The sequence below is a fragment of the Arvicanthis niloticus genome, chromosome 10 (assembly GCF_011762505.2).
Source record: "Arvicanthis niloticus isolate mArvNil1 chromosome 10, mArvNil1.pat.X, whole genome shotgun sequence".
In the NCBI taxonomy this organism is placed as follows: domain Eukaryota; kingdom Metazoa; phylum Chordata; class Mammalia; order Rodentia; family Muridae; genus Arvicanthis; species Arvicanthis niloticus.
In genome coordinates, this window is record NC_047667.1 from 39,298,571 (window position 1) to 39,313,337 (window position 14,767).

Consider the following 14,767-nt stretch of genomic DNA (forward strand, 5'->3'; position numbering starts at 1 on the left):
ACCACTTAGGAGAACTCTTTGATTTCTAAAACCAAGTTAGTACAAGCATTCCGTTCCCCTTTTCAAAACTATTAAGGGTTAGCATGCCCATCCTCTTGGTATGAAGAAGTTGCTAGGCACTGAAAGGAAGCTATGTAGAAACACAGTCACACAATTAGACACAAGCTCACAGCCGCTAATCCTCGGCTTATAAATATATAAGACATGGGGTCCTTAATTATGATTGGTATTATTATATACATAATGCTGAAATAACTAGGAAAGCCTTCTCTGATGTAAACTGTTCTCAGAAGATTTTTAATTATTACTTTCTGGGAAAATGGCTCTACGATCAAGAGTGAGTTCAGTGGTTCATGGGTATTAAGAAATCCAGTCAGAGCTGATGGCAAGTCTGATGACCCAAGTTTGAGCCCAGAACCTGTGTAAAGGTAACAGGAACAACTGACTTTACAGTTGCCCTCTGTCCTACACATCCATGGACAAATTCACAGGCACACAATATAGTAATTAATGCAAATCAATCCGTTAAATGCTTCGTATTGTTAAAACTAGTACATAGTGGAGTTAAAATTATAATTTATCACCTTATTGATTTCAAAAAGATATATTTAAACAAAGATTAGGAAGAGATTACCGCTGTATTTTATAGGAGTCACTAAAAAAGCGGGAGAAAAAAAGGGGGACTCAGAAGGGAAAATACATTCAGACCACTGAAGAAAAATATCTTTCAATGCTCTTTTCACCTCTCCTCCAGCCCCGGCCTCATATCTCTCCCCTCTTGAAGGAATGAAAACCAAAAGAAAAGGGACCATGTGGTCTCCCTGTCACCATCTCCAGGCAAAGCCGGAAGTGAGGTCCACAGCAATTCCCTGAGGGCTCAGGCCAACCTGTACTCAGCAGCTCCAGAGTCTTCCCAAGCCACAGCTCGGCGCCCTCAAAGATGCTACTAGAATCCTCACAGATGAGCGCCCAACCCTTGGAACACATGATTAGAACCCACAACAGTCCTGGGTGGCAATGTTTGTAAATGGTAGCACCTGAGGGGCCCAGCAGGGCCTTCCTGTAAAACCGGAAGGATAAAGAGGCACTTTCCACATGGACAGCCTGGCAGGGCAGCATGTGAGGAAAAGGGGGGTGGGGCATCTGACTTGTCATGCTCCAGATAAGTCTGAAGCAGAATCGTTAGAAATGAGACTGCTGCCCTCTCTGTCTTCTCTACCCTGGAGGCAGCTCTCCTGCCTTGGCTCCTCACCCCTGAAAATGTATGCCTGCTCCAAGTTCATCTCTACCTGCTGCCCCCTTCCCCCTGATCAGGGGCACCTCTCAGCTGCTGAGTCGTCCATCCGTCAGTCCGTCCGCTGTCTGCAGTGGAGTTGAAGCGACCACAGATGCCAACCGACGAGAGCCAGGCAGCTTGGCAGTCCGGCGGCCTCTGACCTCACTTACCCCTAGCCGCAGCTTCCAAACCAGCGCCATTTCAAGGGACATCGACACAGCTGCCAAGTTCGTTGGAGCTGGAGCTGCTACAGTTGGGGTGGCGGCTCTGGGGCAGGGACTGGGGCTGTTCTGGGAGTCTCATCATTGGCTATGCTGGGAACCCTTCTCTGAAGCAACAACTCTTCTTCTACGTGATTCTGGGCTTACCCTTTCAGAGGCCATTGGGGCTCTTTTGCCTAATGGTGGCCTTTCTCATCCTCTTAGCCAATTCCACGTCCCATAGTTCTTTCATGTCTCTTCTGCCCTGTATGTTCCTTTTCCTGTACCTCCCCAGGAAATCTGGGGAAAGTGCTTGGCTCAGGGTTTGACAGAGAGAAGACAAATAAATACTGTATTAATAAGAAAAAAATAATAAAAGAAATGAGACTGCTTATAAAGACAGGAGCTGGCTAATGAAGAGCTTTCCTGAGGGACACTGAAGGTCTGAACTAGGACAGTGTATACCGAATAAGAAGAGGGCACAACAGACGTAGAGACTTAGTGGAAGGAAGGAAGGACGGCAGGCAGGCGGGCGGGCTAGTTCAGAGGGTTGTATGGCCTGAGCAGAAATCACCCAAACATAATTTCTGAGGTGTTAATGCAGACAAGGAAGACAGCAGTAGACAAAAGATGTCCAGGGTTAGTGCAAAGGCTGATGAAAGTCTGCAGCAGACCAGAGGAGAAGAGTCAAGCATGCCATAATAACTGAGGATGACGTGAGGCAGTCCACAATGTGCTTACATCATGTGCCCCTGAACTGGTAAGATGAAAGTCAAAACCATGCTTTCTTAAAAAAATAAAATAATAAAATAAAATAAATTTGCATATGCAAGGCAGTACATCTCAGAGGAATTAATTATTATTTTGAGTTCATCTATGAACTAATTATGAATTCTAGAATAAAGAAAAAATTTAAGGGAACTGCAGTTAAGAAATGGGGAGCAGTGGTGGCGCATGCCTTTAATCCCAGCACTTGGGAGGCAGAGGCAGGCGGATCTCTGAGTTCGAGGCCAGCCTGGTCTACAGAGTGAGTTCCAGGATAGCCAGGGCTACACAGAGAAACCCTGTCTCGAAAAACCGAAAGAAAGAAAAAAATGGGGAGCAGACTGGAGAGGTGGCTCATTGTTTGAGAGCACTTGCTCTTGCAGAGGACCCAGCATCCTCATGGCTGCTCACAACTGTCTCTAAGTCGAGTCCCAAAAGACCCTATGCATCTTCTGGTCTTCACAGGCAGCAGACATACATGTGGTATGCAAATATGCATGCGGGCAAAACTCACACTCAAAGTAAAACTGCATCATAAAAAAAAAAAAAAAAAAAAAAAAAAAAAAGCAACAGAAGAAAATGCTGTATCAGTAACATAGAACTAAACCTGGCCTGTGGCTGCAGACCGCCCTTTCTACACAACACATGGGTGGGATCCTGGGAAGAACCGAGGAAGCCGGAGCACTTCTTTTTTTTTTTTTTTTTTTGGTTTTTCGAGACAGGGTTTCTCTGTGTAGTCCTGGCTGTCCTGGAACTCACTCTGTAGACCAGGCTGGCCTCGAACTCAGAAATCCGCCTGCCTCTGCCTCCCAAGTGCTGGGATTAAAGGCGTGCGCCACCACCGCCCAGCAGCCGGAGCATTTCAAAGTCAGGTTTTGATTGGTGGCTGTTTTTAATATGCACTTTTGGAAACTTTAAATAAATATTCAGAATAGAGAAAACAGTAAAACACAGCCCCTTGGACCCACATCTAACTTTAAATCATCAGCCCAACCCCTGTGATCTCATTCTTACATATTAGAATCTGTCTCTAGAAGGACCACTTAAAAAAAAAAAAAAAGCATAACTACCCCATGATAGACCCTGCTCACCCTTTAAACTTTAACCATCAGCCCTCAACTCCCTCCTATTGTTTTCCATTTGTTGAAATCAGCATCCAGTCTTCCTTTACAACAGGCCCCCTTAATCCCTTTCAAACTATAGGTTTCCTCTGTGTGTGTGCTGGTTTTGTTGTCGGTCATCTGACCTGTTAAGTTTTGATGTTTTGTTAATTACAACTACAAAGTATCCTCTAACAGGCCGGCTCAATTCCTTCATATTGCGTATGTTGTCACTTGGCTGTAGAATTCTGATCAGATAGATTCAGGTTCAATATTTTTGGCAAACATAATTGTAAAGACTGTTGAGTTCTATCAAGATATATAAAAGGAGGATTTTTTTTTTTCAATTATCCATGTGGAGTGGATGGGAGAGGCAGTTAGTCAATCAGTACAGCAGTAAGTGACGGCTATTCAAGGATGAAGATCTCAAGATGTTAGTAAAAGAAGGAGAAGGGGAGGGGAAAGAGGAGGGGAGGGGAGGGAGGGGAGGAGGGAGATGGAGACAAAAGGGGAAGGAAAGGAAGAAGGGGACAGAAGGGGAAGAAAATGGGGAGGGAAGGAGGAGGGATGAGGAGAGGAGGGAAAGGGAGGAGAGGGGAAGGGAGGGGAGAAGAGGAGAGAGAAAAGAATTGCGTGTGGCAGCACAAACTTGAAATCCCAGCTCTGGGGAGGAAGAGCCTAGAGGTCACTAGCCAGTCCATCTAGCTGAGTTGGCAAGCCTCAAGAAAACGGCAAATGCCATCTCAAAAAATAAAGTAGATGACCTCTAAGGAATGACACAGAGACCTACACACACACGAGAGAGAGAGAGAGAGAGAGAGAGAGAGAGAGAGAGAGAGAGGGGGGGGGGGAGAGGGAGAGTGCTGATATACCTTATTTATCTCTCATAGGATAAACAGCCATTTAAAAGGGACAACCTGAAAGCGCTCAGGTAAGTGGCACTGAACCACAACAAACCCTACCCAACAAGCAAGAAATAACACTTTGTTCTCCAACTTCCAGATATACTCTGTGGCATAGTCTCCAATACCCACCACACACACACACACACACACACACACACACACACACACAGGGCAACAACAACAACATACTGCAGCCTTTCATTTTGTGTTTACTTCAATGGGAAGTCCTGAGTTTTAAAAGTCTGCCATTAAAACTGTCAATGAGAAATTTCTGTGCTCTCCTCCAAGAAAACTCATGGAAGAGAATTCTCTACCATGTCAACTCAAGAGATAACTATCATTAGCTTGTAGACAGAGTCCATCAACCACAATTCTTTATCTTGAAAGAAAAATATTTAGCCAATGCCACAGTATTGGTGTTAACTATTAACATAAGATAAAATAATGACTCAAGGTTGAATGACACTGACCTCACCATCCTCCCACATGACACTTTTCTCCACGGGAACACCTTCAACGCACAGACTGTCTCTCTTCTGAAAAGCTACCTCAGCGCCTTTAACCTTTCTCTTGTGTATACATACCCCTAAAGAATAAATTTACCTTCAACATTCACACCCCATATGTTCCAAAGCACTGAATGTCCCCATGTACTAGAATTACCCTGTCATTAGAAATAAATACCATGTCTAAAACAAGGCAGGTTTTGATTTATAGAGCAGTAGTCTAAGGTAAAATTGACCCAGAAAAGTAAACAGACTTTTCATCACAAAAGTGTACATCCAGATACTGACATTTGAGAACAAGTCTGTTCTCAATGCACACCTATAGCGTGACTTTTGTTAGAACAGACGCTAAGTCAAAAGCCAGCAAGTGATGTCAGTGCAGAGACTGCAGACAGTCAACCACTGCCGAGAACAAAAGTAAGGGCGGCAGATGATCTTTTACAGGAAGTTTTGTCATCTGACAGACCTGGCTCAAACATTTCCTTTGCTGGAAGCTTTTCCCCACACCTCATGGAAGTAGAAACCCAACACAGCTTGCTGTTTTCTCATTTGCATCCTGTCTATCCTCAGCCATAAATCACAGTTCACGTGACCCTGGAACCAATGCTGAATCATTCTAAGTGTTTCCACGCTGAGAACTCAACAGGTACGATCGGATCCAGTTTCCTCAGCTTGGAGACTCTTCTTTTTACCCTCCTTGTCTGCCTCCACTCAGCTACCCCCTTCCTTGTGAGCATTCAGTGTTCCCTGAGTGACAGCATAAAGCATTTCACTCATTCTCCTCATGACAATCACGTGACCTGCACATGTTCTGTGCATAGATACTGCATGTTCATCTTCAGATTTAAAAAAGTAGATTAGAATTTAATATGACTTCCTCCAAAGTCTCCCAGCTAGTAAGCGAGATGTCCTGGAGCCCACTGCACTTGAGAATAACAGACTAGAGCCATGATGACCATAGCTCTGGGGATGAAAGTGAGAGAAAGGGCCAAAGAGCTTCCTTTGCTAAGACTCGGATCACAAAGCCTGGATCTCTATGTAAACTGGCATCACGGGTGATGTGTTTATAGAAAGATAAAGAGATATAGAATATGTTCTATGGGTAGGTGGTAAGGTATGGGGGAAGGGGATGTCTCCGTGGGCCCATGCCGAGGCATCCCTTCCCCTTGAGGGACCAGCCACATGACAGTATAGTATAGAACAGAGTTTATTCAGGGCATGGGGAGGGCAGTTAAGAGGGTAGTAGAGGCAGAGAGAGAGGGAGGGGAGGGAGGGAGGAAGAGAGGAGAGGGACAGAAGGGAGAAGCGTGAGTGCAAGAAGGCAAGAGTGCAAGAGAGAGAGGAGGGGGCAAGCAGCCCCTTTTATAGTGGGCCAGGCCTACCTGGCTGTTGCCAGGTAACTGTGGGGAGGAGCATGCCTGGCTGTTGCCACGTAACTGTGGGGGTGGAGTTTAGACAGAATGCTAACATTGGGAAGGAAGAACTATGAGTTAAAGCTAATACCTTTAGATGAAAAGCGTGTTAGGAGTCCCCCTTGGAAAAAGCATTCTTTCATTGAAAGAACTTTAATATCTGCTTATTCTAGAAAGTCATGCTGTGATTCCTGTCACTATGGAAAATGCTGTCCTTGTGCAGACCCCAGCGAGGACAGGGCATCTCACTCCCTGCTCAGGCTGCACATCAGGCTCCAGAGCTCCTGGGTTCAGTATCTTTCTGACTTTGCTGACCTATCTTGGCCCAGTGATTTGTTTCAGAGTCGCCACAGCAGCAGGAACCTACAGTTGCCCTTCGTCTCTTCAGATGCTCTTCAAAGGCCAGCAAGACAAATAGCACTGACAGGATGACAAAGTTCTAAGACTTCACTACTGTCCCTTAGAGATGATCAGGACAGCTTCGGGAGAAAGGGATGTAGCGCCCGAAGAAATAAATCTAATAAGTCTAATTACAGGAAAAGAACTTGAATTCTCCCAATATGCTCAACAGCTCTGTGTGGTGGTAGAGGGATAGAGTATCTCAACACTTGGGGGGCTGAGGCAGGAGGATGCTGAGTTTGAGGCCAGTCTGGGCTACTGAGAGAGACCATGAGACCAGAAAAAGCAGCAAAAGGAAGAGTGCACACACAACACTGCTTTCAGGTATAGTATTTACAAAGAAAATTTACATTGTAGGCTCTGGCACCAACCACAAGCTCGTGAAAGTAGATTGCCACAGGGTGTGGAGCCTTCAGGTAGAAGGGAAAGTTGTCATAGTATTTATAGACTCCCCTTTACCCACGTCAGAGCACTTCTTATCATCCCAGGCCCCAAACCATGAGCCAGCTAAGGAACAAGACCATGTCTTACACATACTAGCCCCATCCAGAGCTGTGTGTGCAAGGCACACCGCCTACAGAAATAAAACAGACTACAGTAAGAATAGAAGTGTTAAATAAATGATACAGCGACTCTGCACCTAAGTGTTAGGAAGTGCCTGGGCGCAGGGAAGCTCCAGGAAAAGGCTCAGGGGCATTCTCCATTCACTTGGTTCACCTTTGGTTCACACTCAAAGCCCAGACTATTACCAACTTCAAATTACAAAGCCTCATGCAAAATCAGCTGGGGAGACTGAAGCCAATTCTTTTCTAATTAAAACGTCAAATCACATGATGTTTAATTATTTAAAATACTGACAGTCAAGCACCAAATTCTGACTCACTCATAACAATCACATCTGAAACCATCCGACTCACATAGTGACAATATAAACAGACAGTGTTACAACCTTTTCATTTATAGCTTCTTTTCTTCAAACACAGAAAATTTTTTCATCACAGAATACATCCAAGAAGATAAAGATAAGAATCACCTGACATGTGACATGAAAGCTGGTGGGAGGGGGGACCAGCAAGAAAGGAGGAGGAGGGCCGTGCAGAGGATACAAACAAAGGTATAATGGCATATAGATATTTAAAATCCATAGTGAAACAGATGACTTTGTATCCTAACTTAAAATTAATTTAAAACAGAAAAGAAAAAGATGTTCCAAAGAATATCAACTCTAGAAGAATAAAGACTTTAATCTTGACAATCAAATGAGTTCAGATCCTCAGGGTATTTAAGGATCTAATCCAAGCCTTGACCCAGAAAGTATACGTCAATCACTGGAAACACGAGATTGGACCCAAATTGGTAAGTGCCATAGGGAAACTCATGGCCAGTGTCAGTAAAGTTCCCCAGGAGTTCTCCCTGCCTAGAGCAGCCCTGTCCTAGAAGTCTGCCAGCCAAAGGGTTGGGTCAGCAGCACTGATGAAGACTGGTTAATGCTCTATATTTTCAGATGTTACATTGCTCATAAAGGTTATTATAATCCTCTATTATATATCTTCATGATACAAATACATTCAAAGAGACACAAAGGGATTCAATGGAGGTTCTACTGCTAACAGACTCAAAACTGGAACTGTGTGGCCTCACCTAACTTACAGTTTATTATTGTATAACATATAATGACAGAAGCAGCTGTCATTTCAATATTTCTTATGTGCCCTGTTCTAAACAATTCACAAACATTTTTCCTTTTAGCAAGACCACTGTCTCCCAAGGGTCTACTGTCGCCACTTTGCAGACGACTGTCCTGAAGCTGAGTGACTTGCAAGCTCATCCAAGAGTAAGGGGAAAGTTAGGTCTTGAATCAAGTGCCATGCGAACCAAGAGTCCAAGGTTCATTTCATTATCTGCATCTTCTATTTACTGATCACACCATATCTGAACAGAATCCAAAGGCTGGGCTGTGACAGTCATTGTTATCTTCCATATGACCAGTGAATGAACACCAAGCCCTGTTAATGGCCATGCCTACTGTACATGAAATACTACAAAACCAAACTAATGTTTTACTTTAAGTATGGCCCAACTCTCTGACAAGCTTCTACAATAATGACAAATTTCAGATTATCTTTAAAGCAGTTTACAGCAGCTTTAGATACACTAGTAAGTTCCCAAGAAGATCAGAAGTACATATTTATTCCACAGTGGTTAAACTGCTAGCTCTGCCCAATCACTGATAAAACAGAAAACACACAACCTACTACCCATGGCTTCAGTATGGGATTTAAGGAAGGTCGTGTGCTTGGCTTTAATGCACACCATCACTCAAAACTGTTAGAACCAAGCAGCACTGCTCCTGGCTTCTCATTTGAAATTGGATCTAAAAATAGTAATGTCCTTTTAGGTTCAGCATAAATAAAAGAATAAACAGCCCAGGGAATAAATTCTAATTATGTTATGCTAAGAGAGTCTAAGCCTGGAAACAAACACTTACAGTTAGGGCAGGCAGGTCTGACACCTGATTTCCAAACAAAACAGATGTCCCCCCCCACCATTTCCTAAAAAGAAATACACACACACACACACACACACACACACACTCAATATAGTAAAGGTTTAAAAAAGAACTGTGGCAATTAATTAATGGCAAAAGAAAAGGAATAATTAGAGCATAATCAAATCAGGAATGAGAGAAACATGGTAACTCTCTAAAAATAATGCTAGGACAAAAATGAAGAGGAAACTGTACTGGGGTGAGTGTCTGTTGAACCCCTGGGATGGAAATTTCCACTAACCCAAAGAGGAAGACTGCCAGCAGAAGAAGGTGCCTCTCCCCTCCGTGCCACTTCAAAGGAAGCAAGTGAGACTTCAGATCCTGAGAAGGCTGAGTTCAACAGAAAGCAGGAGACAGGACCATTTGGCTCAAACATAAGGAGACACCTCTCCTAGTCTTTGGCAGCAGAACTCTAATGAAAATGCAAAGCAACTCTAGGACTCCAACATTTTACAGAAGTTGGAATCTGGTTAGTCTCTTTCAGCAAACAAGAAACAAAAAAACCCTGAGATTTCTGTTATATGACAAAACTTTTCCTAGAGAAATACAACACATACACTTAATCACCCCCAGATAGGGATCCCACACAAAGTACAGATACCACTAGGGTCCTGTGTGGTAAAGCAATGAGTTTTCCTGGGGTTACTGGCAGGAATATGAGTGAGGGGTTACTTACAGGAGCAGAAATGACTCACCAAGTCCCACGCAACAATAGATGACATCTCACAAAGCTGGGAAACTTGAAGCACAGCCTGCTAGCCACGCAACAAGTTGGAATTTACCTTTCTAAGCAACTGCTTTACCCCCAATAGGTCTCTGAGAATCTGAGATAGGTCTCCTGTTTCTTCTGTTTAGCTTGTGTTGTCTTTGCAGCTTTTATAGCTTACATTGGCAGTGAGGGGCTGAGTGAATCTGGTCAGTTTCAGGGACTTCCTAAAGCTGTTCTGCAGTGTTTACCTTCCTTTTTTTTGGAGCTTCCCTGGGGAATGTAATGTTTGACTCTCAGACAGTTTCTTAGTAATGTTTCCTATAATTGTTGAATGCATAACTTAAGATTACCTTTAAGTAACACACACATTTCACAACCCCCAATACACACACACACACACACACAATTTCACAGTTTTCACTTTGTAGCCTTGCAAGTGTTGACAATACTTTTCCAAATTTACTAACTGCATTGCTATACTGAAGAAAGTTTAACTTCTTAGTAAGTTTCTTTCAAAGAAACTTAGAGAATCCCTGAGTTTCCTCAAGGAAAATATGTAAACAAATCTTTAAGTAAGCACACGAACAAAAAAGTAAATGAACATGTTTTCTGATGCTGCTGATCTTGGGGCAAGCTTCCCAAAGTCATCAGTATCTACTGTGGAGAAAGCAAAACTCATTTTCTATTATTCTCCCCAACAGCCCAATCATTCTAAAATCTATCTTAGTGCCTGCACCTTCATAAGACTTGGAGCCACCAGAACAGGAGGAACAAAATCCGAAAACTTGTCTACTGTGAGTCCTCAAGTCATGGTATCTGGAGAAATCAACTGACTACCAAATAAACAATCTTAATTTCCTCTCCCACCCTCCTAAGTCAAATACAAAAAAGAAAAACACTTAAGGAATCATTAGATTCTATTTTCGCGCCACTTTTCTTTGGATCATAACCTTAACTATCCTTGTAACTCTTAAGATTATGTCCCATTAACAAATGCTGAATGACCTGTCATTCATGAACTGTTGGATTGGTCTCAAGTACTTTACAAATCTTATTAGCCATTTTCTATTTTAACTAAATCACAGAAATTACTCCTGGCTTCTTGTGTGTGATACATAAAGCAGAGAGTAGGTTTAAAAGAAGGAAGTCAAGAAAGAAGGAAGGGAAGGAGGGAGGCACAGAGGGAGAAAAGAAGGCAGGCAGGCAAGTTTGAGAGGGGATGGGGGTGAGAGGTAAAACAATGCTTCAGAATCAGGGCAGCCCTGGAGTAAGGTCTGGTTCCATCACACACAACTCTATCATCCTCATTTGTATAAACGTATGGACCAGGGCCTCCACAGATGAGGTAAATCTGTTTGCACTGGTTATTTTTCTCACTGCTGTGACCCTGTCTGGTGGGAACAACTTAAGGGAAGAAGGGGTTTGTCATGATTGGGAAGGCATGGGTGTAGGAACAGGTCAGCCCATGGCAACAGGAGCATGAAACAGTTTACAGATCAGAAAGTAGAGAACGGGCCCAGAAGTGAGGCTAGGCTACAGGGTCTATGGCTTGCCTCTAATGAACTCAATCTGTAAAAGCTAGGCCCTGTTTCCCGCAGCTCCACAACCATCTCTAACAGCACCACCACGACGCTGCTCCAGATCAAACAGCCAACCTGTGTGAGAGCCAGGATTCAAACCAGACTGATGTGAGCAAACAAGCCAAGGCCAGAAAAACAAAGTTCTTAATGATGTGTCGATTGCAACCCAATGACGAAGCTTGTTGTCCTCTTCTGTCAGTGGAGATCATAGTTGCATTTAAGGTGACCATATTCTTGGGGTTCTCAAAACTTTGCAAGGGACTAAGGTATTATAGTTTGGGTCTGGAATGCCTTCTCAAACACCCACATTGCAAAGGGCTAATCCCAGCTTTATTGGCACTATAGGAAGGGGATGGATACTTTAGGAGGTAGGATCGAGGGGAAGGTTTTAAGGTATTTGGGGTATCTTTAAAGGGACAGCTCCTTCCTCTGTCTCTCACATGAGTCATGAGGTGAATGAGCCTTATTTACCAGTGTGCTTACCACTTAGTACTGCTTACCTCACATCTCAAAGCAACGGTGATCATCAACAATGGACTGAAATCTCCCAGACTTGGAGCCAAAATAACTCTCTTTATAAGTGAATTGTTGTAATGTATCTATTTTTTTCTAAATAGCACATCGGTATTCAAGAAGAGACAAAATACAGTCCCTATCCTATAGGGGTGCACAATCGAATAAAGGGGTTTGTCTCATCGGCAGAGCTTCCAACGAGAGGGTCACCAAGAGGTATACTGCCATGTCACTCTCTGATATTTGTACCCACATCCTGGGGGCCAATCCACACCTGACCTGGAGCAATTTTGTCCACTTAGTGTGTCTTGCTGTGAGGACTGCTTTCTCTGTGTGCTCTGAGGTGAAAGCTGGATCACATGCAGAAAAGAGAAAGGTAAGGGCTTCTTCCTTAGCTGATTACAGAAGGCCCGAGAACACTTCCAGCTCCTGAATTCCTAACACAACTGTAAAACAAAGCTGTCTTCTCAGTGTGGCCCCCTGAAGGCCACGCAGTACAGAGCGTGGAAAGTCCTATGTCACACCAACCGAGAGGGACAAGTCAGCTCCTAAAAGCTACTAAGAATGAGAACACTAACCTCCTCTTTTTATTTGAGTTTAATTTTTAAAATATGGTTGTTTATTTATGGTGTGTGTACATATATAATCCTTCAATCGGAGGTCAGTTTGAGGGAGGTAGTTCTCTCCTTCTACCATGTGGGTTCCAGGGATCAAAGCTCAGGTCGTTAAGCTTTGTGGCAAGTACCTTGGCTGGTTAAACCTTCTCTCTAACCCTGCCTTTTTTGATCACTGGGGCAAGTTCATAAATGGATGTTTGTGCTGTAGATTTACATGTAACTTCACACTGGCCCCCACCAACCAAGCACACAGGTCGCCTTATGCCTCCATGTCTCCTGTCCACTTTACCTGCTGCTGCTCACTGACTACACTCAGGGTATGGCATCAGGAGAAAAGCTCTCAAGTAACAGACGCCAAACACAGAGTCCAGAGGAGAGGCCAAGCAGGCCAAGGGAAGGTGTAGGAGAAACCTCCTGTCAGACAAAGAGTTCCTTATTTACTGCTCTTGTGTAAATTACTGGAACAAGAGCCTCAGTTTCATACGTCAGGTCCGTTTTCTGTATTCGCTTTAGGTAGGCTTGATTAAAATACCAAATCCCCTTTTATGCTTACAGGACAATGTTTGTATCCTGAAATTAATAACTGGTGACATGCATGTGTGTGGTTGTGTGTAATGGGGAAGAGAGGTTATTGAGATCCCCCCCCCACAGTGAGATTCACACACAACAGCAACAACAAAACATCCAAGTGGATCCCACTGTCAACGACGCCCCTACAATCTGGTCTCCTCTTTTCCACAATGGGCAGAAGAGGCTCCGGGTAGCCAGCTTCGCACAGCTGGCTTTCCTCCCTGTCAGGTCTCAGCACAGAACATAGATTTAAAAGGACCTTGTAAAGCATATCCAGAGCAGTGGAGCCAGATAATTTTACCACCCTAGTTGCTGACTTGACAACACTTACCAGTATCTGAAATGTTTGTTTGAAAATGGCTCTTTTCTATGGCTGCCACTCACTTTTGGGACTGGTCTCCCATGAAACCAAGGACCTTCTGTGTTATTCTCAATAGTATTTCTAACCCAGAGGTCAGTGTCTGGCACTGGGAAGTGTTCAACAGATGTTTACAGAGTGAATGACTCAAGGCCACAAGTGGCCTGTCGGGAGCCATTTTGTCTGCTTCTGTGAAAGCCTGCCCATTAGGCAGAGTCAGGCGGAGTCAAAGTGATGTTTCTCATGACACTGTAAAGTATAGAAAGCCTAAGAAAATTAAGCTTGAAGCTGTCACAACAGGACAGCCCTCCTGATTTCTAACCTTCACCTCTGAATTTTTTCCTTCCTTCCTTCCTATAATCATCCTTACTCCCCCCTCAGGGGTCTGCTCGACTTCATACAGCGGGACCAGTGCAGTGGCCATCATGCAAAAAGACTACACTCTACCCCTGCCACTAGAGGAAGAGCCATCAGGACCAGTGATTTCAGTAGAGGCCCAGAAGAAATAGGAAAACAACGCTACCCATGGTTCTTCACCCTTCAGATTTGATGGGATAAAAGCATGTACTTTGTGGTCTGCCTTAGAGAGCACTGATCCTGAATGTCACTGCAGAAATTCTGTGGCTACATGAAGGTTTAAAAAAAAAAAGATTTCTAGCCCCTATCAACTACAATAGTGAAAGCATCAAATCTGCACTCAAGACTCTTGTTTCTATCACTAAACACAGCAAAAGCAGGGGCCTCCTAATTACTGCAAGGATTTGGCAAACCTCTCCCGTTTTCCATGTAGGATTTCAGTGCATACCTTAAATCATGAAAAGCCTATACACGGTGCTAAGACATGAGGCTGTAATTTTCCTCTTTCCTCACACAGGCACCAGATCCTAGAGGAAGAAATGATGAGTGGGCTATAAATATTCCAAAGCCAATAAGAATCAAAGATGAGCTGCAGAACAGTTTGGGAGGCAGATGCTGGTGTGGATGTAGTTCAGTTAGCAAGTCCTGACCCCTATAAATTCCAGAACTGTTTTATCAGATAAGAAAACAAAGCTAAGAAGCATTCATAAATTACTTCATAAACTCAAATGTCACCACATAATTTAAAAAAAAAAAACTGCTTTTCAAAACCATAAGTAACTGATAATTAAGATATACACTCTATTTGTGGTCATTTTTAATGAAAGGATTATCACTTCATTAGCAGTGAGAGAAAAAGAAACATCAAAGTCCTACAAATAATAAGATCTATCATGCTTGAATTATATGCAACACCTCATATCTGAGTAAGGGCTTATAGTGGAGGAACCCA

At 43.5% G+C, this 14,767-nt stretch overlaps 1 protein-coding gene and 1 pseudogene across 2 annotated transcripts in view; one reads left to right on the forward strand and one right to left on the reverse strand.

Annotated features, from left to right (window-relative positions):
* Window positions 1-14,767, reverse strand: part of C10H1orf21 (chromosome 10 C1orf21 homolog) — a 208,590-nt gene that overhangs the window by 153,158 nt on the left and 40,665 nt on the right. Inside the window, exon 1 of one of the 2 annotated variants that reach the window (XM_076941336.1) lies at window positions 1,290-1,309. The exons of the other annotated variant lie outside the window; for it this stretch is intronic. The gene's annotated coding sequence lies outside the window, so the exon portion shown is untranslated. Of the gene's footprint in view, window positions 1-1,289; window positions 1,310-14,767 lie in introns of those variants that run through there. 2 annotated transcript variants of the gene reach the window in all.
* LOC117716014 (ATP synthase F(0) complex subunit C2, mitochondrial pseudogene) lies at window positions 1,208-1,805 on the forward strand (annotated as a pseudogene).